The following is a 25,310-nucleotide window of genomic DNA, read 5'->3' on the forward strand; positions in this document are numbered from 1 at the left end:
TCATTTTTGGCGTTTAGTATCCGCATTCAGTGTTTTCTAGCACACATAAAATGTTACGTCCAGCTGAAATAATTTTGAAATTCCAACTTCTTTGATGCTTTTTCTCGTCTATCCTCAGGTTCTTAGACTTCTAGCACCCGTTAAGGTCAGCATTCCTATCCAAAAGGCACCTAGTAAACTTTGTATCTGTTTTTTTTTTTTTATAGAAACATGGGACGGAAAAATAGTAAATGCAGACCGCTACTGCCGCGAGTAAATGGGCCGACATACCAAAAGTAGGAAATAAAGATAGGCTGTTCTGTTTCCTGGTTGCTTTATTGAGTAATTAATCTCAAAAGAAAGCTTTGAGGCTTGCGAAGAAATACAAAAAGGAACTTCTGAAAACCTTCAGAAAGGGTGAAATAAAGATAACTTCCTCACAAGCTGAAACCTGGAAGAACGGAAAACTGGGCGACAAGTAGGACCATATCAGTCTAAATTTAAGGCAGATATTTTCAAATCGGAACAGCGTTGAATATTGAACGAAAACGGACAAACTGGTAAAAATAAATTTTTGCCCAGGTTTATTTGTAGATCTATAGGTATTCTAAAAAATTTCATATTGGGTAAGAGCATTTAGAATACTTAGAATAAGTTTGATTCATGAATTCCCACCCTTCAATGGGAGTTCCCCTTGGGGGAAGTATCACAGTGGGTAGCCTAGCCTACTAGCCATTCTCAACAGACAAACCATATAATCCAAACAGACTCAACACCAGCACAAATATAATTCTTACGTCCACACATAGTATACTCACCACCTCATATCCAGTCACTTCCAGTATACTCTAGACAGCCCCATCAACCACCTAAAATTTTTTCACTGCAATATCCTGTGTATAAAGAGTTGTGCAAAGGAGAAAATTAGCAGAGCTTTCAGTAGGACTTGCATTAGGAATTATGATTGATGATGAATCTTTGAGGTAGCCTATAGGATGATAGACTTATTTATTAAGTTTATAGGCTGTGTGAAAGTGGGAGAGAAAAAAGTTTTATCTGATGTTGATAGTAGGCCTATTGTAAATGTTGTATTGATGGTGCTTTTAATAGGGATTGATTTTTTATGTAGACTGTGCCTGACTGAGTGTTTTAGTAATGATCTTGGGAATATGATGAGTGATGTATAGGCTAGCATATTAAAAAAAAGACAACGTGCTATAAAGGAAGATTGTCTGTTCCTTTTAGTTTGAAGCTGAGGTCAATTAAAATTGCTGTATTGAAAGTAGTTGCAGCCAGTGCTGTCACTTACTTGAAGTACTACTTAAGTAAAATTTTCCATTACTTGTACTTCAGTAAAAACTCTAGGGTGTACTTATTACTTGATACTTAAGTAAAATTACAAAATGCTTATGACTCACTTGACTCCTTACTTTTAAATTTGAGTTTTTTGTTGCTAAGATTTTTACTAATTTAATCTGAAAATGAACTAGGCTACTTTATTACCTTTTATCTGTTTCAAAGCCAATCCAAAGTTTATTTTTCGATTTTCAATATTTTTTCCACCATTCCAACATGTTTCTGAATAACCCTGTATTTTTTCAAATGTGCTAGATTTGACTGAACACTATTGCCAGAAGTTCAACTCTATGTGCACTGTGTTAATCCTGTCATGTGATCTGTCTGATCCAATCAGGAGTTTTTTGGCTGCACTTAATTGTTTTGATAGTCTTTTCCTTTCAAGCCATTGTGTTGAAAATTGGTTCAGATTATTTTTTGGACTTCATTGGGTGTATACCAGCCAAACAAGGGAAAACAATATTTTTCCATTATTCTCACATGTTTCAGAATAACCCCGTATTTTTTCAAACATGCCAGATTTGATTGAACATTAATTGCCAGAAATCCAACTCTATGTGCACTGTGTTAATCCTCTCATTTGATCTGTCTGATCCAATCAGGAGTTTTTTGACTTCACTTAATTGTTTTGATAGTCTTTTCCTTTCAAGCTGTTGTGTTGAAAATTGGTTCAGATTATTTTTTGGACTTTGTTGGGTATGTACCAGTCAAACAAGGGAAAACAATATTTTCAATATTTTCAGTGCATATGGAGTTAAATTTTACATGAACTGTGTTAATCCTGTCATGTGATCCATCTGATCCAATCAGGAGTTTTTTTTTACTGTGCTTAATTGTTTTGATAGTCTTTTCCTTTCAAGGCATTGTGTTGAAAATTGGTTAAGAATATTTTTTTGGACTTTGTTGGGTGTGTACCAGCCAAACAAGGGAAAACAATATTTTCAATATTGTTAAGATTATTTTTTTGGACTTTGTTGGGTGTGTACCAGCCAAAAACAGAAAACAATACTTTCAATATTTTTTCCATCATTCCCACATGTTTCATAATAACCCTGTATTTTTTTCAAATGTGGCAGATTTGATTGAACATTAATCACCAGAAGTTCAACTCTATGTGCACTGTGTTAATCCTGTCATGTGATCTGTCTAATCTGATTAAGAGTTTTTTGACTGCACTTAGTTTTTTTATAGTCTTTTCCTTTCAAGCCGTTGTGTTGAAAATTGGTTAAGATTATTTTTTTTGGACTTCATTGGGTGTGTACCAGCCAAAAAAGGGAAATTGTTAAAAATAATAAAACAGAAATTCTGGTTCTTGATTAAGATTTCCAAGAGAGGAATGACAGGGGACGTTTTATAGGTAAGGGAAAGGGCTAAGAAGCCTTCAGAATGGCTTTAACAAAAAGGTAGAATGGGCTTGATATTAGATATATATATATATATATATATATATATATATATATATATATATATATATATATATATATATATATATATATATATATATATATATATATATATATATATATATATATATATATATATATATATAAGTAAGTAAGTAAGTAAGTAAGACGGCACTAGACCCTTAAGGTCCAAACTGGTGGTGCTGATCTCTGTTTCATGGCTCTCAGCCAGGAAGTGCAATGGGGGGCTGGGGCCAACCATCCTGTGCTTTCATGCAACCTTCCTGCTTACCTTCCCCAGATTTCTCCAGGTATCCATTTAGACCTGGGTTGACTCTGGCTGAGCTTACAGAGTCATGCCACTGACCCCATCCCGAACTAAATAGGTCATAACTGGGATTGAACCTGTGCCCCTTAGACTCAGAATTCCAACACCAGCGTGCCAACGTATATATATATATATATATATATATATATATATATATATATATATATATATATATATATATATATATATATATATAGAATATACATACATATAATAAATACTTCAAGTATTACTTGAAGTACTACTTAAGTACAATTTTGGCAAGTACTTGGTACTTGATACTTAAGTAAGAATTTGTAAAGTGCTTATTACTTGATATTTAAGGGAAAAAACAATGAGTACTTAATACTTGATACTTAAGTAAAAATTTGGAGTACTTGTTGCAGCACTGGTTGCAACTAATGGTAACATGCTGAGAAGAAAGCAAATTAGTTATATTGAAAGAAGTCTCAACTGACATTGCTGCCAAGAAGAGACTCAAATCTCTCAGATCAAATCAGAGTCTCTCAAGTACCCCAAGGTGTTAAAGCACAAAGAGGATCTTTTGCCAATTCATGAGTCTCTCAAGCAATTTTGGACAAAAACAGACAACATGGTAAACTTGAAAAATATATTTTTGCATAGGTTTATTTTTGGATCTATTGGTATTCTGAAATTTTTATTTTGGGTAAAAGCATTTAGAATACTCAGATTAGGCTTGAGTAATGAATTTCCACCCTTTAATGGGGGCTCCCCCAGGAGAAGTATCACAGTGGGTACTAGCCATCCACAACAGATGAACCATATAACCTAAACAGGGTTAATACCAGCATATAAAGGATTCTCACCTCCACAAACATCATTCTTGACTCCACACATAGCATACTCATCACCTCAAACCCAGTCATTTCCAGTATACTCTAGACAGTCCCACCAACCACCAAAAAAGTTTCACTTATAAGAACCTCAGTCAACATATCAGGAAACACAAGGGCCCCCCCACCATTTACTATGCATCTCTGCCATATACAAGTCATCTTGGTCATTTATATCATGCCCCCCAAACCCAGAACTTACAACTTGTACCTTCTGTAAGTGTCCATAATAGATATTTTGGGTTATCAGTTGATTATCCTCACCTCCCCCAAGAGGAAGAGTAGGACATCACAAATGTTGCAAATCCTATGGAGGCCAAAGGGATTAGTTATGTACTAAAAAGAAATGGTAAGAGAAGTGGCTCACCTCTTGAGCAAGAAACCTCTAAAACTGTAAAACCTCTGAAGATTTTTAGAGAAATTCAGCACAAGGAATAATAGAATAGAGGCAACTAGTGAGTTTGTAAGCAGTGAATCAGTGGCAAATCTAACAGTGGTTTTCACCGCACAGAGAAAACTTTCATCAGACAGAGCAATTACTCTAGAACTGAAGAAAATTCTCCAAACAGAAAATGTTGACTTTTACTCAAACTATGATAGGAATAGGCTATCTGTATTTGTTCAATCACAAACATGAGTTGGATACTTTAATGAAAATCTAGAAGTTTGATGATGTTTATATAGCACTTGAAGAGAAAAGACAGGTCTGCTATGGTGTAATCAAGCAAATAGTACTAGATTATACAAAAGAAGAACTGCTGACAGACCACAGGGTAGAAACTAATATTTAGATTAAGGAATTAAAGAGGTTGAAAAGATACAATTGAGAGGCCAAAAAGTTAGAAGATAGCCTGAGTTATTGTGTTGCATTTGAGAGCAACTCTCTTTCCAGTGTATTTGGCTTTATGGAAGAAAAAGGAATAGTGAGAGATACAACCAACCAATGATACAGTGCTTCAAATGTCAAAAGTATGGCCATACTCTAGAAAAATGTAGGTCACCTCATGCTGTATGCTTGAGATGTGCAAACAAACATGCTTTTAAAGAATGTCCCTTAAAACTAGAAACAAAAGAGTCAGGAAAATACGAAAAGTATGTCTGTGTTAACTATTGGAAAAACCATTCAACAACATCTGGAAGCTGCCCAGCCTGCCAACAAAACAATGAAATCATAAAAATTTCAGTTGCCCAAAATTTACCAATGAAAAGAGCAGCTAGGGCATACTAGAGTTATGCAGATGCACTGAATAAGAAGGTTGTGAAAGAGTAATCCCTCCTTGAACCTAAAAATATTCTTCCACAGCTATTGTTATTTGTATTTAAGGTGCCAGAAGTGATAGAAATCAAGGAATTAGGAATGAAAGATAGGATAAAGAAGTTATGTCATCTTATGCACTCAATGTTCAAAGTTGAAATCAATATTGAAGAAGTTAGGAATCTAGCAAATAAACCAGAATGAAGGTGCTGTCTTTTAACATCCAATCTATTCTGAAAAGGCAAAAGGGATTTATTCGATTGCTATTTAGAAAAAAAATTGATGTTGAGTGCTTTCAAGAAACATGGCTATAACCCCAGTATTCATGTAGACTTAGAAATTATGAAGTAATAAGAAAAAATAGAGTAGGAATATGGATTTGTATCAAAAAGTCATTAATGTTACAAAAACTAGATATTGAAGAAAATGCAAGTTCTAAAATTGAGATGGTAGCTTGCCAAGTATTCCTGGGTAAGAAGGATACAATAGTCATTGCTACTGTATATAAGCCTGATGGAAATGAACTACAAACAGAGGACATTTTCAATAAAGTTAAAAAAGTGATAAAAGATAAGGAGCCTTTTATGATTACTGGTGACTTTAGTGCCCATTCAGATGCCTGGTGTTTATGTGGATCTCATAATCATAGTGGTATAGGTATCCCAAGTGCTCTTGATAAAAATTATGACATTGGCCTTGTGACACCCCTTGGACTCCAAACCAACTCTAACCAGTGATCATGAGCCAGTGATAATTGAATATAAAGAATCTATACCTAGAAGTCAAACCCCACCAACATGCCCTACCTTTAGATTGTCGAAAGTTAACTGAGATTACTTCCAGGAAGAACTTACAAGGATAAGTCTTGAAGAAGAACTGGCAGCAGTAATGACTACAGAGAAGAAAATTGAAAGATTACAGGATCTGATGCTAGAAGTGGCTAAGAAGACCATCCCTGTCAAGACACTGGGTAACAAGACTAGAAATGAACCAGTATGGTGAAGTGAAGTGTGTAGCTTAAGTAAAAGGAAACTCAACTAATCTTCAAACAAATACAACAAGATTCTGACAATAGAAAATTATAGAAAGAGAATATTGGCCAAGGTAGAATTTAGAAGAACAATAAAAGAAGCTAAAGAAGAATCTTGGAAGCAATTTGTTGAGAATCTCAGCTTCAGAGATCCATTTGGAAAAGTGTACACTTTCATAAGAAAGATGAATAGGAGAAAATTGTACCACCATCCACAGGGGCCAACAAGCGGTTGCTGATAATAAAACAAAAGCTGAGGAAAGGGGCAAGTCATTTCCTCCAGACAATAGGTAAGAAAGATCCACTTGAAGGAACTAGCCCAAACTCAACAACTGTCACTAAAGCAAGAAAACTTTCTGTAGAACAATCACAATCAAATTACAATAAACCCTTCTCAAAAGCAGAATTTGAATTTGTCCTAAAGAAACCACCAGAAACTTCACCAGGCTGTGACAACATACACCTGGTTTTCTTTAAAAGGTTGACTAATAAATGGAAGGTTTTTCTGCTACAACTTACCAACAAGGTGTGCCAGGAGGACAATTCCCCTGTAATTTGGAAGAATGGCTCAGCCATCATGATCCCAAAACCAAATAAACCAAACAAAGTAGAAAGTCATTGTTTTGTAACTCTCCTTCCTGTTGGAGCTACGATATATCAAAGAATAGTAAAAGGAAGGCTGAGCTTTGCAATAGAGGAAGCTAACATGCTGTAGGATGTTTGTACAGATTTTTGCGGAGAGAGAAATGCAGTAGGTGACATGATCAGGATGTATCATTCATGCACTTGATAATGGTAAGGTAATGATTGCAGTGTTCTTGGGTATTCAAGGAGCTTTGATAATTTGGTTCACAGACAGATACTAGAAGGTTTATCTAAAGGAAAAATTAATGGAAATCTGATGAAATTTACGTTGAGTTACCTGTCAGATAGGAAAATTGATGTGACTGTATGACATGAAAGATCAGAAGAAATAGAGGTGGAAAGAGGTGTTCCATAAGGTAGTGTTCTTGGACCAGGCTATTATTTGTTTATTTATTTTATTTATTCATCCAATAGTTTGTAAGCAGAACATACAAAATAAAAATCAAAAAGTGGCAAGTGCTGGATTATTTAACAAAAAATCAATGGTAGACTTATGGTTGACAATATACATCACTGTAAAAAGAGGTGTTTACTAACTCAGTCTTAAAACTAAGAACAGTACAAGCAGTGACACAACTATCAGGTAATGAGTTCTGATGTTTTATTGATTTATTTACAAAAGACATCTCACCTATTTTGTATTTTTTTTTTGGGGAGGGGGGGGGGGGGTAAAATTTCAATGCGTTTTGCGTGGTTGATGTATAATGGCTTCTTTGAAAGAAATTTTCTGAATCCAAGTTTACAATACCATTTACAATACTGTGGTACTGAAAAGATCAGAGCACTTCAGACAGAAGTGAAGACTCGGCAATCCTAACGCCTCTAAATATTTTGAATACGACAAATGCCTTGGATAGGGAATACGCTTTGTAGCATATGTTTGTATTTATTCAATTTTCTTCCTATCATCTTTATTTATATGGTAACATACTGGAGAGTAATATTCAAGGATAGGGCAATCCTTTGACTTTTATAGCTAAAAAAAATTTCACATTAAACTTTCAAAAATAGTCTTTTAATTCTTGACAATGTAAACCATGCTCTACCTGAGACAATCCTCATATGCTCATCAAACTTTAATAATTAATCAAATACTATGCCAAGATTGCAGATAGTCCTCACCTCTGGTACTTTGGTACTTCCAATCAAATAGGGAGGATGCGGATTCCCAACCAACTTTCTACAGAGATAGTGCATGACAGCACACTTTGAAGTGTTTAAAATCATATAGTTTACCCTGGACCATTCACTTAAACTCTATATCCTCCTGGAGTAGTTTTTCATCTTGTACTAAGCCAACTTTGCTTTACAATTTCACATCATCAGCAAAAATTTTAACTGTAGAATTTCTTATAACTGATGGTAAATCATTTATATATATGGAGAATAAAATCAGACCTAAGCATTTACCCTGTGGAACCCTGCTACTAACCAATATGCTTGAGGATTTTGCCTGACCAACAACACCAGCTTGACTTCTACCAATCATGAAACTTTCATTCCACCTACGTGTACGCTCACAAAGATTTTGGAGTTTTTGAAGTAACTTAGAGTGGTATATTTTGTTGAAGGCCTTAGAAAAATCAAAATATATGCAGTCAAATGGGTCACCGTCTTCAGCATACTGCTGGAAGTCTTTTATGACCCCCAAAAGTTGTGCACTACAAGAACGCTTCTGCCTGTATGCGTATTGAGCCTCTGACCATAGCCCATTTTCTTCATAGTGTAACCATATACAATTAACCAAAATATTTTCCATTATTCCACAAAATATTGAAGTAATAGAAATTACTCTGTAATTTTTGAAAAGAATCACGTCTACCAGACTTGTATAGTGACTTCACAAAAGCTTCTTTCCATCTGCTTGGAAGAGATTCAGCCGAAAACAACCAATTGAATAGTATGACAAGGAGCTCACATAAAACAGATGCCAAATTTATTAACATAATATTTGTAATACCATCAATATCCGAGCTTTTACCCGTACCCAACGTTCTCAGTGCTTTCAAAACCTTGGAATTAGAAAATAAACAGTCTTCAGATACTCTGTTCGGACTAGTTAAATCATTCCTGATACTAGACTCCAACTCATTTTTGGTCAAACTCTGTCCCAGAAACCTCAAAACTACTGCTAAAAATACAGTTGAACCTCTTAGCTTTACAGACATCCTTTTCTATAAGAATTGTACCTTCTTTAAAAACAGTGGACGATGGTGACCTATCTCCTGAAAAACGACCAACATACCACCTAAATGCTTTCAGATTTTTTTCAGAATTCCTAATCAAAATTGACTCAAGCTCCCGCCTATTTTCACGCAACAGTTTGGTTGCTTCATTTCTAGCTTTTTTTGTAAGTTTCCATTATAATGTCAGAGAATTCGATATAATCTCTAGAAGACAATAACTGCAAAGGAGGAATCTTTGCAAATGATAATAATATCTGGACTGTCCAAAATACAGTAGAAGAAACAGAAAAAATAGTCCAAGAAACATTGGATCAAATAGAGTTATGGGCCTTAGGAACAGATTTGATTTTGAACCATCTAAAGCCAAAGTTATGTTGTTCAGATCCAAGAGGAATATTAGACCTCCCCAATTTACTCTATATGAGGAGGAACTGTTAGTAACCTATTGTCATTAAGTCCTTGGAATACACATTGATAATAAACTTCAATTTAGCCAACATGTTAAATATCTAAAAGAATCCTGTGCAAAGCAACTGAGTTTGATGGCAATGCTTTCATGTGGGAAGCATGGTTTCAACATAGTTGCAGCAAGACAATTTTGTATCAAATGCATAAGACAACAACACATGGAATCCAAAGTATACTCATTTTGGCTTCAGCAGGTTTCCTTCTGATTGTTCATATGGTTCTTCCAATAATATGATGGGAGAATAACTGATGTCTTCAAATCGTTTTGGTCCTCCATGCTTCTTCAAATATATATATATATATATATATATATATATATATATATATATATATATATATATATATATATATATATATATATATATATATATATATATATATATATATATATATATATATATATATTTATATGTGTGTGTGTGTGTGTGTATATATATCCTCCAAGCTTCTTCAATATATATATAATTAGGAAAACAGTTTTCCCTTTCTCCTTCTATCTCTTTTTTTTTTTTTTTTTTTTTTTAATGTGTGCTGTTGCATTGATGATTTCTCCTTTCGTTATATATATATATATATATATACTAGCTGTTGGGGTGGCGCTTCGCGCCACCCCAACACCTAGTTGGTGGGGGCGCTTCGCGCCCCCCCCCCCAAGCCCCCCCGCGCGCGTAAGTCGTTACGCGCCATAATAGTTACGCGCCATTGTAGTTGTGTCCCTATGTCCCACCTGTGAATATAGATATATATATATATATATATATATATATATATATATATATATATATATATATGGTTTTAACTACGTAAAACTTGCGAATATACAACATTCTTTGCTGTCCCATTGTCTTTGCATATAAATAGATTGTCAGGTTTACCGACTCTTGAACATGCAACATATAATGGTCCATGGGAAAACAATCTGTATTCAGATCTATACCTCATGATTCTAATGATTGCCCTTGAGCTTTGTTGATGGTGATTGCTAATCGACCATTCCCTGTCCCGGTGTCCCGGTCGTCATTTATATCCCCCTGTTTCCCCCGGTGTCCCCGTTGTAGTTGTGTCCCTGTGTCCCGGTCGTCATTTATATTCCCTGTGTCCCGGTCGTCATTTGTATCCCGGTGTCCCGGTCTGTATATACATTCGTTTTTTAGTTTTGTTTTTCTCCTTTATTTTTTTGCTTTTTTTTTCTTTTTTAGTTTATTTAGATTTTTAGATTTTTTAGTTATATATATATATATATATATATATATATATATATATATATATATATATATATATATATATATATATATATATATATATATATATATATATATATATATATGTTTTTAACTACGTAAAACTTGCGAATATACAACATTCTTTGCTGTCCCATTGTCTGTGCATATAAATAGATTGTCAGGTTTACCGACTCTTGAACATGCAACATATAATGGTCCATGGGAAAACAATCCGTATTCAGATCTATACCTCATGATTCTAATGATTGCCCTTGAGCTTTGTTGATGGTGATTGCTAATCAACCATTCCCTGAGTCGCCATCGTCATTTATATATCCCCCTGTGCACCCCGGCGTCCCCTTTGTAGTTATGTCCCTGTGTCCCGGTCGTCATTTATATTCCCTGTGTCCCGGTCGTCATTTGTGTCCCGGTGTTCCAGTCTGTGATTTCTCTTTGAGTGTCCCGGGCGTCATTTATATCCCCCTGTGCCCCCCGGCGTCCCCATTGTAGTTGTGTCCCTGTGTCCCGGTCGTCATTTATATTCCCTGTGTCCCGGTCGTCATTTGTATCCCGGTGTCCCGGTCTGTATATACATTCGTTTTTTAGTTTTGTTTTTCTCCTTTATTTTTTTCCTTTTTTCTTTTTTTTCTTTTTTAGTTTATTTAGATTTTTAGATTTTTTAGTTTTTTTATTAGTTTTTAGTTTTTTTGTAGTTTTTACCATTTTTTTAGTTTTTTTAGTTTTTTTTTTTTACTTATGTCCTGGTCGTCATTTATACTCCCTGTGTCCCGGTCGTCATTTGTGTCTCGGTGCTTTGTTGATTGCTAATTTATATTATATTTATATTTATATTTTTTATATTTATTAATATTTTTTTAGTTTTCTTTTTCTCTTATTTTTCAGGTTTTTCCTTTTTTTTAGTTTTTTCTTTTTTAGTTTTTAGTTTTTTTTTGTTTTTTACCTTTTTTTTAGTTTTTTTAGTTTTTTTAGTTTTTTAGCTTTTTTAGTTTTTTTATTAGTTTTTAGTTTTTTTTTAGTTTTTGCCTTTATTTAGTTTTTTCAGTTTTTTTAGTTTTTAGTTTTTTACCTTTTTTTAGTTTTTTTTTAGTTTTTTAGCTTTTTTAGTTTTTTTTTCTTTTTAGTTTTTTTGTAGTTTTTACCTTTTTTAGTTTTTTTTCTTCTTTTGTATTAGTGTGAAATAATTCAGACGTCATATGCGGACAAACACGACGTCACTCGACAGACAGACAGACAGACATAACCCACAAACAACTTATTTTTATATATATTTATTCATATTTTTTTAGTTTTCTTTTTCTCTTTTATTTTTCAGTTTTTTCCTTTTTTTTAGTTTTTTTCTTTTTTAGTTTTTAGTTTTTTTTAGTTTTTTACCTTTTTTTAGTTTTTTTTAGTTTTTTTAGTTTTTTAGCTTTTTTAGTTTTTTTATTAGTTTTTATTTTTTTTGTAGTTTTTGCCTTTTTTTATTTTTTTCAGTTTTTTTTTTTTAGTTATTAGATTTTTACCTTTTTTTAGTTTTTTTAGTTTTTTAGCTTTTTTAGTTTTTTTTTTCTTTTTAGTTTTTTTTGTAGTTTTTACCTTTTTTAGTTTTTTTCTTCTTTTGTATTAGTGTGAAATAATTCAGACGTCATATGCGAACAAACATGACGTCACCTGATCCACAGATCCACACACAGACAACTTATTTTTATATATATAGATAAGATATAATCTTAAGATATATATATATATATAGTTTTTTTTAGTTTTTTACCTTTTTTTAGTTTTTTTTAGTTTTTTTAGTTTTTTAGCTTTTTTAGTTTTTTTATTAGTTTTTATTTTTTTTTGTAGTTTTTGCCTTTTTTTATTTTTTTCAGTTTTTTTTTAGTTATTAAATTATATTTATATTTATATTTTTATATTTATTAATATTTTTTTAGTTTTCTTTTTCTCTTATTTTTCAGTTTTTTCCTTTTTTTTAGTTTTTTCTTTTTTAGTTTTTAGTTTTTTTTTGTTTTTTACCTTTTTTTAGTTTTTTTAGTTTTTTAGCTTTTTTAGTTTTTTTATTAGTTTTTATTTTTTTTGTAGTTTTTGCCTTTTTTTATTTTTTTCAGTTTTTTTTTAGTTATTAGATTTTTACCTTTTTTTAGTTTTTTTTAGTTTTTTAGCTTTTTTAGTTTTTTTTTCTTTTTAGTTTTTTTTGTAGTTTTTACCTTTTTTAGTTTTTTTCTTCTTTTGTATTAGTGTGAAATAATTCAGACGTCATATGCGAACAAACATGACGTCACCTGATCCATCCACAGATCCACACACAGACAACTTATTTTTATATATATAGATATATATATATAAAGAGAGAGAGAGAGAGAGAGAGAGAGAGAGAGAGAGAGAGAGAGCTGTTCAGCTGTGATTTGGGGATATTGTTTTTACAGTTCTTGAGGTAGACTTTCTTTGCCCAGGGCTTTGTAGTTCTTTAGGACCTTAGTTGCCTTGAGTATCCTTGCTCTTGTTGGAGTGGCCAGCTCAACAGCATAAGAGTCTTTTTGAACACTAAGGATGAAATCACCTGGAGCTGATGATGAAATTGGATTGAATAGGGTTTGGAAAGCATCTTTCCGTATGAACAAATGCTCCTTCTGACAGCTAGTGACTTTCTCTGATCTGTATTTGACAACTTTAGACACTTCAACTTTTTTACCATTCGATTCATTGGGAACCGGCAAAGCTTGTAGGTGTCATGTACATATTCTGCTTTCTCTAATGACAAAGCAGTCTCTTCCCACATTTTTTGGCAGTCCAGATAAGTAGAGTTCTTGGCCTATTTGTGCAGCTCTTTTGTAACATCTTTAGGGCTGCTTATCTTTTTCCTTTGCTCTCCTTCTACTGACAGGATTCGAATGGTAATCTAATACTGTTGTTTGGCCTAGGATCTTTTTGAGAGTGTCTCTTTTTATTGTTTTGAAGGTCTCCCATCCTTGGTTCTTTTCTTGGTTGCGGTTCTTTTTCCCTTCTTATTCATAGCATCAAAACGGTTCTTCTGCTCCATGTTTAGTATTTTCCAAATTTTTTTATCTTGTAGCTTATCAGTGTCACTTCAGGCTTTTGGCTTGTCTCCTCCAAGCTGTAAGAAGCAGCAGGATTTTTGCAAGAAGAAAACTGGGATCAGACCCCAATTTTGGCCTGTTTCCGCTCAGTTAAAATTACTGTTAAATTACTGAGCATTCATAGCACTGACAGATGAGAATAAAGGCATTTGGGCTTTATTAACACTGTCATTAGAGTGTCATGTTAAGAGATGGCTAGGTTTGTGCAGAAATATGGTATTGGTGACAACAAGATGATTCATCAAGGCATTGTTTACCAGTATTTGCCCATTTTCACATCTGTGTCCTTGTCCAAATTTTCTAAGGACTTGGATAGTGGTCTGACCTTACAGCCAACTCTTACGTTGAAATCTCCAGCAGTAATCAGGTAGTCTGATGCAGCATTAAAGAGAAAATTTGTTGCAAATCTGCATAGTAGCAACCTTAGCAGCATTGGCAGCATCACGAGTAGGGATATAGGCTTATGCGGAGAGAATGGACACATTTTCTTGGCTTCCTTTAAGTCTCATCCTCGTCAGTCTCGTAGAAATAGGTGGCAACTCAAGAAGTGCGTTTCTTTCTTTTTCCTTTTTTTTCGTTCATATTGAAACCAACGCCATGGAGTCTCGAGTTATTGTCTACTCGTAGAAAATATGGAACTGATGTAGTGTTTTGGGCACTGTAATTACAGTAGAGCCAGAAGTGGAGATTCTATTCTTGGAAACGAATAATTTATCAATGCTGTACTTCTCCATCTCATTGACACAGAGAGCTTGCACAGCTTCTTGTTTGACAGATCTTATATTCCAAAAACCAATAGCTAGTCTTGCTTGCTTTATAACTGTTGTTGGTTTTCCCAAATTTATGGCTTGTTGCTTTTCCGACTTCTTCGCCATATTTGAAGTCCCATCACCTGCAGAGAATGCTGCAGCATGGTTAACTTACTGACTTCTTGAGACCCATTCCAATACAGGATTTGCATTGCTTTGTGGGAATACTGTAGCTGTATTCATAACTCTTTTCCTTGGTCTGAGATCCATCTATATTTTCTTGGAATAAAATTGACTGCAACGTCCCCAAGTCTTAGGGGCCTCCAAAGCACGTTAGCTATCATCCTTCCTGGCATGAAGCTCATTAATGTTTACATGCCTATACCACTTTGAGGTGTGCTGAAGGATATCCTATGCTGCATAGCATAGAACTGTGCCATAACTGGGCATAAGAGCAAGGCGTTGAGGAGGGGAGAGCCCCTTTCATATACAGAATAATCTTTCTGTTGGTTTTAAGTTTTAATGTCGCTACTTACTTTAAGTTAAAAAACTTGTTTTTTATTTAATTTCTGAACGTTTTTGAATTAATGCAGGTTTTGATTTTGGCTCACCATACATGAATAATTAAAACGAAATTTGCATATTAATTTTACTTTTTCGGCTAAATGTTTTCTCGAAAATTTTATTGGACGATTTTGAAAAAAGGGGGCGGATAAGGGGGCCTAGCTGCCCTCCAATTTTTTTGCTACTCAATAAGGGCAGTAGAACTTTTAATTTTATTTACGAACGTTTTTATTAGTAATAAATATACACAACTTACGAATTAACTTACGTAACGAACATTTATATTCCTATATTTTTATTACGTATATTATGGGGCTCACCCCCTAGTCAGTAGCTTGCTCTTTATGCTAAAGTTCGAATTTTTTTCCAATTCTTTAAGAATGACCCCTTAATCACAAAAGTCGTTTAATTAGAATAAATAGCTCTTATGAAAGTACTAAAAAACTTGGCGTAAAAAGCGAGGATCATTTTTAAATAATCCTGGGAAATTTGGCGTCCCCCGCTTAGCAATGTCTCTTCCCCCATAAAAAAATCCTCCATGGAAAGATCCTCCCACGTAACCCCCCCCCCCCCCATTACCAGAAAAAAATCCCCCTCAAGAATGTCTGTATATTTCCCAATAACCAATTCTAGGGCAAAGTTCATAACTCTCAGCCCTCCCCCCGGGGATTGTGGGGGATTAAGTCATCCTTTTTTTCGACCTTGCTGAACTGAATGGTTATCTCAAAATTTTGATCGCGTGACTTTGGGGAAAAATTAGCGTGGGAAGGAGCCTAGTTGCCCTCCATTTTTTTGGTCACTTAAAAAGGGAATTAGAACTCTATTTTCCGTTCAAATGAGCCCTCCCACCATATTCTAGGACCACTGGGTTAATACAATCACCCCTGGGAAATAAAAACAAATAAACACGCATCCGTGATCTTTCTTCATGCAAAAAGTATAAAATTCTACATTTTTGCAGATGGGAGCTTGAAACCTCTACATTAGGGTTCTCTAGTATGCTCAATCTCATGGTGTGATTTTCATAAAGGCTCTGTACTTCTAGAGAGTCTTTTTCCGTTTTTTAAAAATGAGGCTGTAAATTTTGGTGGGTAAGACTAAACTTGGCTAGACCAATATATTTGAAATCAGCATAAAAGTCTGATTCTTTTTATGTATCTATTGGTATCAAAGTTCTGTTTTTTAGAGTTTTGGTTACTATTGTGCCGGGTCGCTCCTTAACTGCAGTTCGGTACCGCAAACTGTTTGATGATAGTTCTTGTGTACAAATTAATGCTGACATTTGCTTTTCAAACCAAGTTCCTGCCAATTAAATGTTTTGTCGTTAAAAAAAATTGTAGGCTATTTTTTAAATTTAATAATTCCTTTTATCGTTTTCTCTTTCAGTATATATTCAGTGTCAGAAACAAATTAAACGTCAGAGACATTTGTAAGCTTCACTGTCAACAAGTTTTGTCCTAAATATAAATACAACTAGACCTAAGTTGCCACGGCGACGTGAAGTGTTGCGGCAACCTTTGTCCGGCTTCGCCGACTAAAGTGTTGCGAGAGCAACACTTTGGTTTTGTTTCTTCGCTATCGATCAATAATCACATGATCAAAGGCTATTCCTCAGCGTTGAAAAAACAACAACAAAATAGCATCGAAAGAAGGGACTAAATTGAATTTGCAGCCAGTTGAACTTTATCCTTTTCAATCGTAGACATCATGACGGATGAAAACTCGGAATAATCTATATATATATAAAAATAAGTTGTATGTTTGTGTGTTTGTCCGCATATGACGTCATTATAAGTATATAAGGTTTTGTATATGATGTCATTATAAGTATATAAGGGGGCGATTCAAAGAGAAATTTCAGTATAAATCCTACAATGGCAGAAGAAACAGCCGAGGAAGCTGCTGAAAGAGTTAATTCAAAGAGAAATTTTAGTATAAATCCTACAATGGCAGAAGAAACAGCCGAGGAAGAGGCTCAAAGAGTTAATGCCAAAAGGTTTGCGGCTAAAAGAGAAAGTAAGAAAAGAAAGCGTGCCGAGGAATCACAAGAACAACGTGAAAACAGGCTTGAGGCTCAAAGATAAATTACCGAAAAAATCATGCCGAGGAATCAGAAGAACAACGTGAAAACAGGCTTGCGGCTCAAAGATGTAATGCCAAAAGAAACCGTGCCGAGGAATCACAAGAACAACGTGAAAACAGGCTTGCGGCTCAAAGAGATAATGGCAAAAGAAAGCGTGCCAAGGAATCCCGAGAGCAACGTCAAAATTATCGGGACACGAATAACGACCGGCACACCGGGACACAAGGAATATAAATGACGACCGGGACACTCAAAGAGAAATTACTGACCCTAACTTTTAACCTAAGCTATCCCTAACTTTTCTGGATCAAAATACCATAGATGAAATTTTATTAATTATTACGAAACTATCTAAATGTTTTACATTACATTCTCGTTTGTGCTTGTTTCTTCGCTATAGGTTAAATGATGAAGTTGTCAGCCGATCGAAGTTTTTAAAACGGTGTGTTCAAACAAGAACGCAATCAGTTATCACATGACCAAAGGCAATTCCTCAGCGTTGTAAAAACAACAACTACAAAATAATATCAAAAGAAGGGATTAAATTGACTTTACAGCCAGTTGACCTTTGTCCTTTTCAATCGTAGACATCGTGATGGATGAAAACTTGGAACAATATCTTGTATAATCTAGTTGGTATTTTAAAGCTATCCGTAACTTTTCGGGATTAAAATACCATAGGTGACACTAATTATTACGAGACTACCTCATTGTTTTACGTTATCGTTTGTATTTGCACAAATTTCTAGCCGAAAGTGAACATATTCTTACTTACAAGTACCTCTCCCGTGATAGACATCAAGTTCACCGGAAACAAATAAATGGGTACACCAACTAGCAAAATGTGCACAAATTTCTAGCCCAAAGTGAACAGATTCTTACTTGCAAGTCCCTCTCCCGTGATAGACATCAAGTTCACTGGAAACAAATAAATGGGTTCACCGACTAGCAAAAGTTGCAAACCCCTCACCGCTGAAGATGATTGTAGCCCAACAGCCAATTATTACTTACAAGTCCCCTACATGTCCTACCACTGGAACCAAATTGGTTTAACCATCAAATACACCGGAGACAACTAATAGGCACACCAACTAGCAAAAGTGGCAAGCCCCTCATTGCCGAAGATGATTATGAGCTAACAGCCGTTTCTCGCCCAAAGTGAACCGATTCTTACTTATAAGTCCCTCTCCCGTGATAGGGATCAAGTTCACCGGAAACAAATAAATGGGTACACCAACTAGCGTAGTTACAAACCCCTCATTGCTGAATTTGACTGTAGCCTTACAGCAGATTATTACTTACAAGTCTCCTACATGTTTCACCACTGGAACCCAATTGGTTTTACCATCAAATGCACTGGAAACAAATAATAGATACACCAACTAGCAAAAGCTGCTAACCCCTTTTGCCGAAGGTGATTATTACCTAACAGCCGACTGTTGCTTACAATTCCTCTATATGTGTCACAATTTGTATCGGCCTAGATTTCATTTCAGTGTATACCTTACTACTGAAGTTGTCAACCCCTTGAAACTTTCAAAATGGCATACCTCATGAAGAAATTTTTGTACCAAAAAATGGACGTCATATACTTCGGTCAGCTCATCAAGAGCTATCGATTGCCGTCGAAAAAAGTTTTATCTGTCTTTAGTTCAAAAGCTGATTAATTTTTTTTGCCGTAGGCCAACTTTCTAACGTCACCACTTAGAAAGGAGCAAAGGATAAACTCCAATTTCTTTAGCAATGAGAGAACTTTTAAAGTTTATTAGGCACATCTGATACCATTTTTCTACCGCAATTCCAAGTCCGAAAAACCCAATGATAAACTCAGCTGAAATCACGAACAGAAATGGGTAGAGACAATAGATGGCAGAACTTTCGGACCCGTGGGAAAATGTCACATTTTTGCTTCTGTAAATTTTTCTATTTATCACTCAAAGAAAATATATTGGCTGTGGTGTCGGGTAACTGCCGCATATATTTAACACTTATATATTTTAGTCCATCTTCAATTTGAAAGTGGTGCCTGCCTGCTTGGCTGCTAGAACGGAGCTTTCCACTCGAAAGCAGAAACATGGTTTGATAAAATGAAAGGTTGACTGCACAATTTCAGATAATCCTCTGTGACATAGGCTATATAACTCCACTTCACTTCGCACACCATAGGCTCTGGCTCGTGGACAAGCAAAAACCATCCTTTTTGGCCCCAGGCAAGAGTTCTGCGGAGCTTTCCAAAATGAATTGTCATATTCATCAATCCGGCCTGAGGTCCACACTTTCCGTAGAAACCGCACAGGTCAGGCCCTTACCAGTTTCGAGGAATAAGCTGAGATCGGCGGCATAGAAAAAAAAAAAAACGGGACAATACCAAAGTGTTGCTCTCGCAACACAACTAGACACCATATAAGATATGCACTGGTATATAAACTTTTCCAATTCAGATTGATGTTCTCAGATGAAATCTTCTTTTTCTGGGGGGGGGGGGGAAGGTGTGAATATTGACAGACATTTTTTTTTAGTTTTTTTTTCATCTGAAGAATTGACCTGTATACTCTCCTTTTTCCATCAAAAGACAACAAAACTATTTCTTTGCAAGTCTTATTTTTAATTTTGTGGATTGATTTAATAAGGGGTAGAACTGTTTTCCCGAAAGCTATTTTTCAGTACTTAAATTTGACAAAGTGTGCCCTTCAGTATGTAAAGAGACAAACTGAATTAACAGGTTCTATTATTGTTCTGCTTCTTAGAGGGGCTTGATTAGTCTTCAGTTGGGAAAGCTAATAAATATAATTTTGCTTATATTACAGTTGAAACATTTAATGCATTAGTAATGTCTAGTCAGAGAGGATAACAGTTATTGTTTTGTCAAAATGAGTTAAAAAATCCATATTTATTGTATTCAAATGTATTAAGGTTACTTGATTACACTATCCCATCCATTATAAACTTTTTTAGTTTGTGTGGTAAAACTATTTAAAATTGATTGCCATAACCTTTAAAGCTTGTATAAGAGATCTGTGTAAACAACAGAAAACTAAAAGCTGAAACCTACTTTCAAAAAAAAAATCTTAGAAAAACCATTTAACTTCTCCTGTTTTATGCTAGAAATACAAATATTGAACCGCAATAAAACTTACATCATTAAAATGTGTGAAATTTTGTTTTTCCAACTAAATAGAATAAAAAATGTTCTTCAAAGTTCAGGAAAGGGCAGTCCCTAGAAATATTCTTGCATACCTGCAAGGAAAACACTAAAAATGAGCTCAAAGGAAATATCATTTGAGCAGTTTGGCAGCTTTAGGAGCTCCCTATGGTGCTACTTGTTTAGATTGAAAGTCATTCCAACACATTGGACATAAGATTTCGTTGTATTTTTCAGTAAAACCTCTTAGTCAAACCATAGATTCTCAGCAGTTCTTGATTGTGGCTAATCCCCATAGAGAATTCACTTATTGACCCTTTGTGTTTGAGACAGTCAGCTTGCGCTGAGACCCGCAAAATTATTTTAGGTTATCAGATCCCCTTGATATCCCATAGAAATTGATCATTTTGTGTAATGACTGATTGATTATTACATTATCTGACTTCCCTTTGACAATTTCTCATACTACCTGGTCATTTATGCATAACATAAAGCTAATCACTTTTTCCATAATGTTGGACAATTTTTTTTCCTAAAAAACTGGTAAACATGGCATGAGTATATGCGTCTATCATAGGCAGTGCATGGTGTGGGCACAAATTATTATTATTATTATTTTTTTTTTTTTGGTCTTAGACCAGGGCACTTCGTATCGAAGGAGTTGTTGTAGAAACTTCGAAAAGAGCTCATTCTATTGGAAAATGATAGGGCTAGTGCACGTTTTAATAGTCGAAAGTGATTGGAGGGTAAGTAACCCCCCTCCCATGCCGACCATTTCCTCAAACACATCCAATGAAAATTTTGAGATAAGCACTTTGTTCAATGTAGTTGAAAGGTCCTGAAATTATGTTTTTGAGGATGACAACCCACCCCCACATCCCTCAGAGTAAGGGTTGTAAGTTGTGCCCTGTGAGTATATATAAGTTTCATTTAGAAAGGGTGATCGTATAAACTTCGGAGGGGATATCCCCCCCACACACACACACCTCGTATTTTCCTGAAATGTATCTGATACATTGGAAATTGAAAGGGCTAGCGCTCTTTTCAACAGTTAAAAGTGAATGGAGGGCAATTAGACCCCCCCCCATGCGCATCAATTCCAAAAACATATCTAATCAAAATTTTAAGATAGTCATTTTGTTCAGCAGAGTTGAAAGGTCTGGAAATTATGTCTTTGAGGATGACAACCCAGCCCCACAGTCCTCAGTGCAAGGGTCGTAAGCTATATCTCGAGGGTATATAAGGTTTATGTGGAAAGACTGATCATAAAAACTTGAGGGGGGGGCTCATTTGATTGGAAATTAAATGTTATAGAGCCCTTTTTTAATAGTCAAAGTTACTGGAGGCATTTGATTGAAAATGTGTAGTTCTAGATCCCTTTTAAGATTCAAACCATGATGTATGTGTAAGATGAAACATCAAGTATGTGTTGTTGAGAAAGGTGTCCATATTTGAACTGTATTTTCAAAGTAGACAAAGGGCATTCAGGTGAGCCTTTCAGAGAATGTTGAGGAGGGTGTTGAACTAGATCAAAACATGTTATGTGTATCCGGATTGTCAAAAGGGTGTAACACAGGAATAACTAATCATATTAATTTGATAAATTCAGGAAATGATAAGTTATGTGATCAAAAAGGCAATATTTGCATGCTACCAATACTACTACAATTACCACCACTACTACTATCACAATACTCCATTACAATATTGAGGGGAAATTTGAACTAAATCAAAAGAGGCTATGTGCATACACACTGTGAAAATAGAGTATCACAAGAATTGGTTTGGGTATTAAATTAGAACTTTCAGAGACTGCTTAACAGGGAATATCATCTTACCAAAAGGCAATATGTGCACACTACTGCTAATACTACTGTTACTACTATACTGCTACTACTTCTATTGCAACTACTTGTAAGGTTAAGAGCATTGAGATGAAAATTTCAAGATGTATATGAAGATACAGGTTATCAAATGCAATGTCAGCAATGTCATAGCAATGGCTAATTGTATTAAATTGAAACTTGAAGGACTTTAAGACAGGGATGTTCTACTGACCAAAAGACAATATGTTAATGCTAACAATGCTAGCAGTGCCACCGCTATTCAATACTATTACTAGTAACATCAATACTACTACTATGACTACTATTGCAACTATGCCTAAGGCTATGAAGGTGAAATTTTCAATGAATTTTGAGGGGAGAAGGTGAACTGAATCACAACACGCCGTCTGTATGCAGTTTGTCAAAAGGGTGTAACAGCAATATCTTAGAAACAGTTTGGCATGTGAAGTTAGAAATAACAGGGCTTGTTGTGAGGGATGTTGAACCAATCAAAAGAAAATATTTGTATCCCAATGCAACTGCTTCTACTCATACTGCTACTACTATTACTACATCTATTACTACTACTATCACTAAGCCACTAAGGGCATAAGCTACTACAAATAACTCTACTGGTACTACTGCTATTAAAACTAAGGATATTAAGGCTAAAAGTTTGGTATATATAGAAACTGTGTGGAGCTGATTCGGAACACGCTATGCCCACACAGGTGGTCAAGCAGACGCATCTGAAATGCTTCGATATTGATTGACGGTATTAGGCTGAAACTTTCAGCGTGTGTTGAAGGGTATATTGAAGAAACCACAGGTGCTATGCGCATACTGCTATTAATGCTGCTACATCTACTGCGACTACGCAAGCTAAGGGCATTAAGGTGAAGCTTTTAAGGAAGTTAGGTGGATGTTGAAATAAACCAAAACAAAATATGAGCATGTGGACTTTCGAAGGTGACAAAGCAATATCTGAAGAACAACTTATATTACTAGGTTAGACCTTTATGTCTAAGTTGTGGGAGATTTTGAACTAGCCAGAAGATTTTGAACTAGCCAGAAGTGAAAATTGCAGGGAATGTTTTGGAGGAGTTTCTATTAAAGTAAAAAACTGTATGAATGCAGGTTTCCAAAAGAGCATATAAGCAATGTCATAGGTAGCACCTCTCTATAATTACTAGAGATATTATTGAAACTTGTAAAGGAGCTAATTCAATTCAAAATTAAAAGTTCTAGTGCCCTTTTCAAGAGATAAAAGAGATTGGAGGGTAAACAGCCTTTCTCTCAAGCCCATTTATTTTCCAAATGCATCCAGTCAAAATTTTGATACAACCGTTTTATTCAGCATAGTAGAACGGTCAAGAAACGATATCCTTAGGGATATTGGGCATGTCAACCCCCACAATTTGCAATTGGCCCATTATGCTTTAAAAATTAATGTTGCTTTAAACTAAATCAAAAGGCATTGTGTTTATGGTTGCCAATAAGACACCTCAGCAATATATCGAAAATAACTGGGGTATTTTGGGGCTTTTACTATTACGACTTCTGTTCTTACAATCTGAATAAATAAAAAGAGTGTAAGTGTATCCAGGTTGTTACAGAAAAGTTTCTCCAACATACAAATATCAACCCAAAGAATACATTCTTATAGAGAAAAACTGAAAAGATATATTATTTTTTTTCTTTAAAAAGATTATGTCAATAAAAGATGAACAGAAACTAATTGTAAAAACTTTCCACAAAACAAGTCTTTCAAAGAAAAGTAAAGAGCTCCATTTAGCCAAAAGTGAGCAGAAATAAAGTCAAATCATCTTCCAAGCATAAAACTACCATAAACCATTATCAATAAATCAATGAAACTCAAAACGAACAGAAATTACAATAAATAGCATAGTCAAACTAAAAAAAGCAGAAATCAGCACAAGTAGGGCTGATAACCCCCATGCCTTCTCAAGACCAGAACATAATTTGCGCCTTACTCTAAACAAAATAAATTTTGAATGTTTTCACTTTTTTTTACTTTCATGAATGAAAAACTATCACAACTTCAAGGAATAAATATTAGTATATATCAATTAAACTGACAATCCATGGTTTTTTTTTTTTTGTTTCTTTTTTTAGCAAAGTGCAAATTATGTTCTGGTTTTGAGAAGGCATGGGGGTTACCAGCCCTACTCACATTAGTTTCTGCTCGTTTTGAGTTTGACTCTGCTATTTATTGTGCTTGCTGTTCGTTTTGAGTTTCATTTATTTATCGATAGTGGTTTGTTGTGGCTTTACGTTTGGAAGATTATTTGACTTTATTTCTGTTCATTTTTGGCTAAATGGAACTCTTACTTTTCGTTGAATAGCATGTTTTGTGGAACTTTTTTTTTAAGTTAATTAATAATAAGTAAGAATATTGACCTTTAAATCCTTTCAGGATATGTTGGTGCACAACTTTGCTGCTACAAGGAATGGTCTGACATTCATATTTCATTTCATAGTTGGATCAAATTCTATCTATATTTGGGTTGGAGATTCCAGCCATAACATGAAAGATTTATCGATTGCCACGCCTCTTTGTGTTAATGGTCTAGTTACTGCAACCCAATTATCTGGAGATTTTGTATCAGCAACATCAAGAGAACTTGCAGAAAGATTTTCGAAGAGGACCAAAAAAGTTGTGTTTTTCAGTTTTAATGCCATATCTGATGACCCTGAATCAATGCTTTTTCTACAAAAAAACATAGAAGAACAGCTAAAAAGCTTAGATATTATGAATTAACGTTAATAATGAAGTTGTGACATGCATATTTTCTTGTGATCAGTGGTGTTGTCTTCCGTGATAAAAATTACGAAAAATAATCCTTACAAAATATTTTGACTTATGTTTCAGTGATTGTGAAAATCTTCAGGTTTTTTCAGGAGTAACTCAAGGTATTGGCTATGAAGCCACTGAATTGCTCATATTGCTACTCACTCGTTTTTATCGAGTAAAATCTGTTACTGGAAATTTGTTTTCTTTTTCCTGCTATTCATGATTTGGAATATGTATTATTTAACTAGCAAACTTTGTAGCATTGCATAAATTTTTTATTTTGAATACACACTTGAAGGTTTA

At 34.7% G+C, this 25,310-nt stretch overlaps 1 long non-coding RNA gene across 1 annotated transcript; it reads left to right on the plus strand.

Moving 5' to 3' along the window:
* The first annotated feature begins 237 nt into the window (after positions 1 to 237).
* On the plus strand, positions 238 to 25,310 carry LOC136040821 (uncharacterized). Its single transcript, XR_010620895.1, has 2 exons — positions 238 to 539; positions 24,630 to 25,310. It is a non-coding gene; the product is annotated as an uncharacterized LOC136040821 (long non-coding RNA).

Source organism: Artemia franciscana, chromosome 2 (genome assembly GCF_032884065.1).
Source record: "Artemia franciscana chromosome 2, ASM3288406v1, whole genome shotgun sequence".
Taxonomy (NCBI): domain Eukaryota; kingdom Metazoa; phylum Arthropoda; class Branchiopoda; order Anostraca; family Artemiidae; genus Artemia; species Artemia franciscana.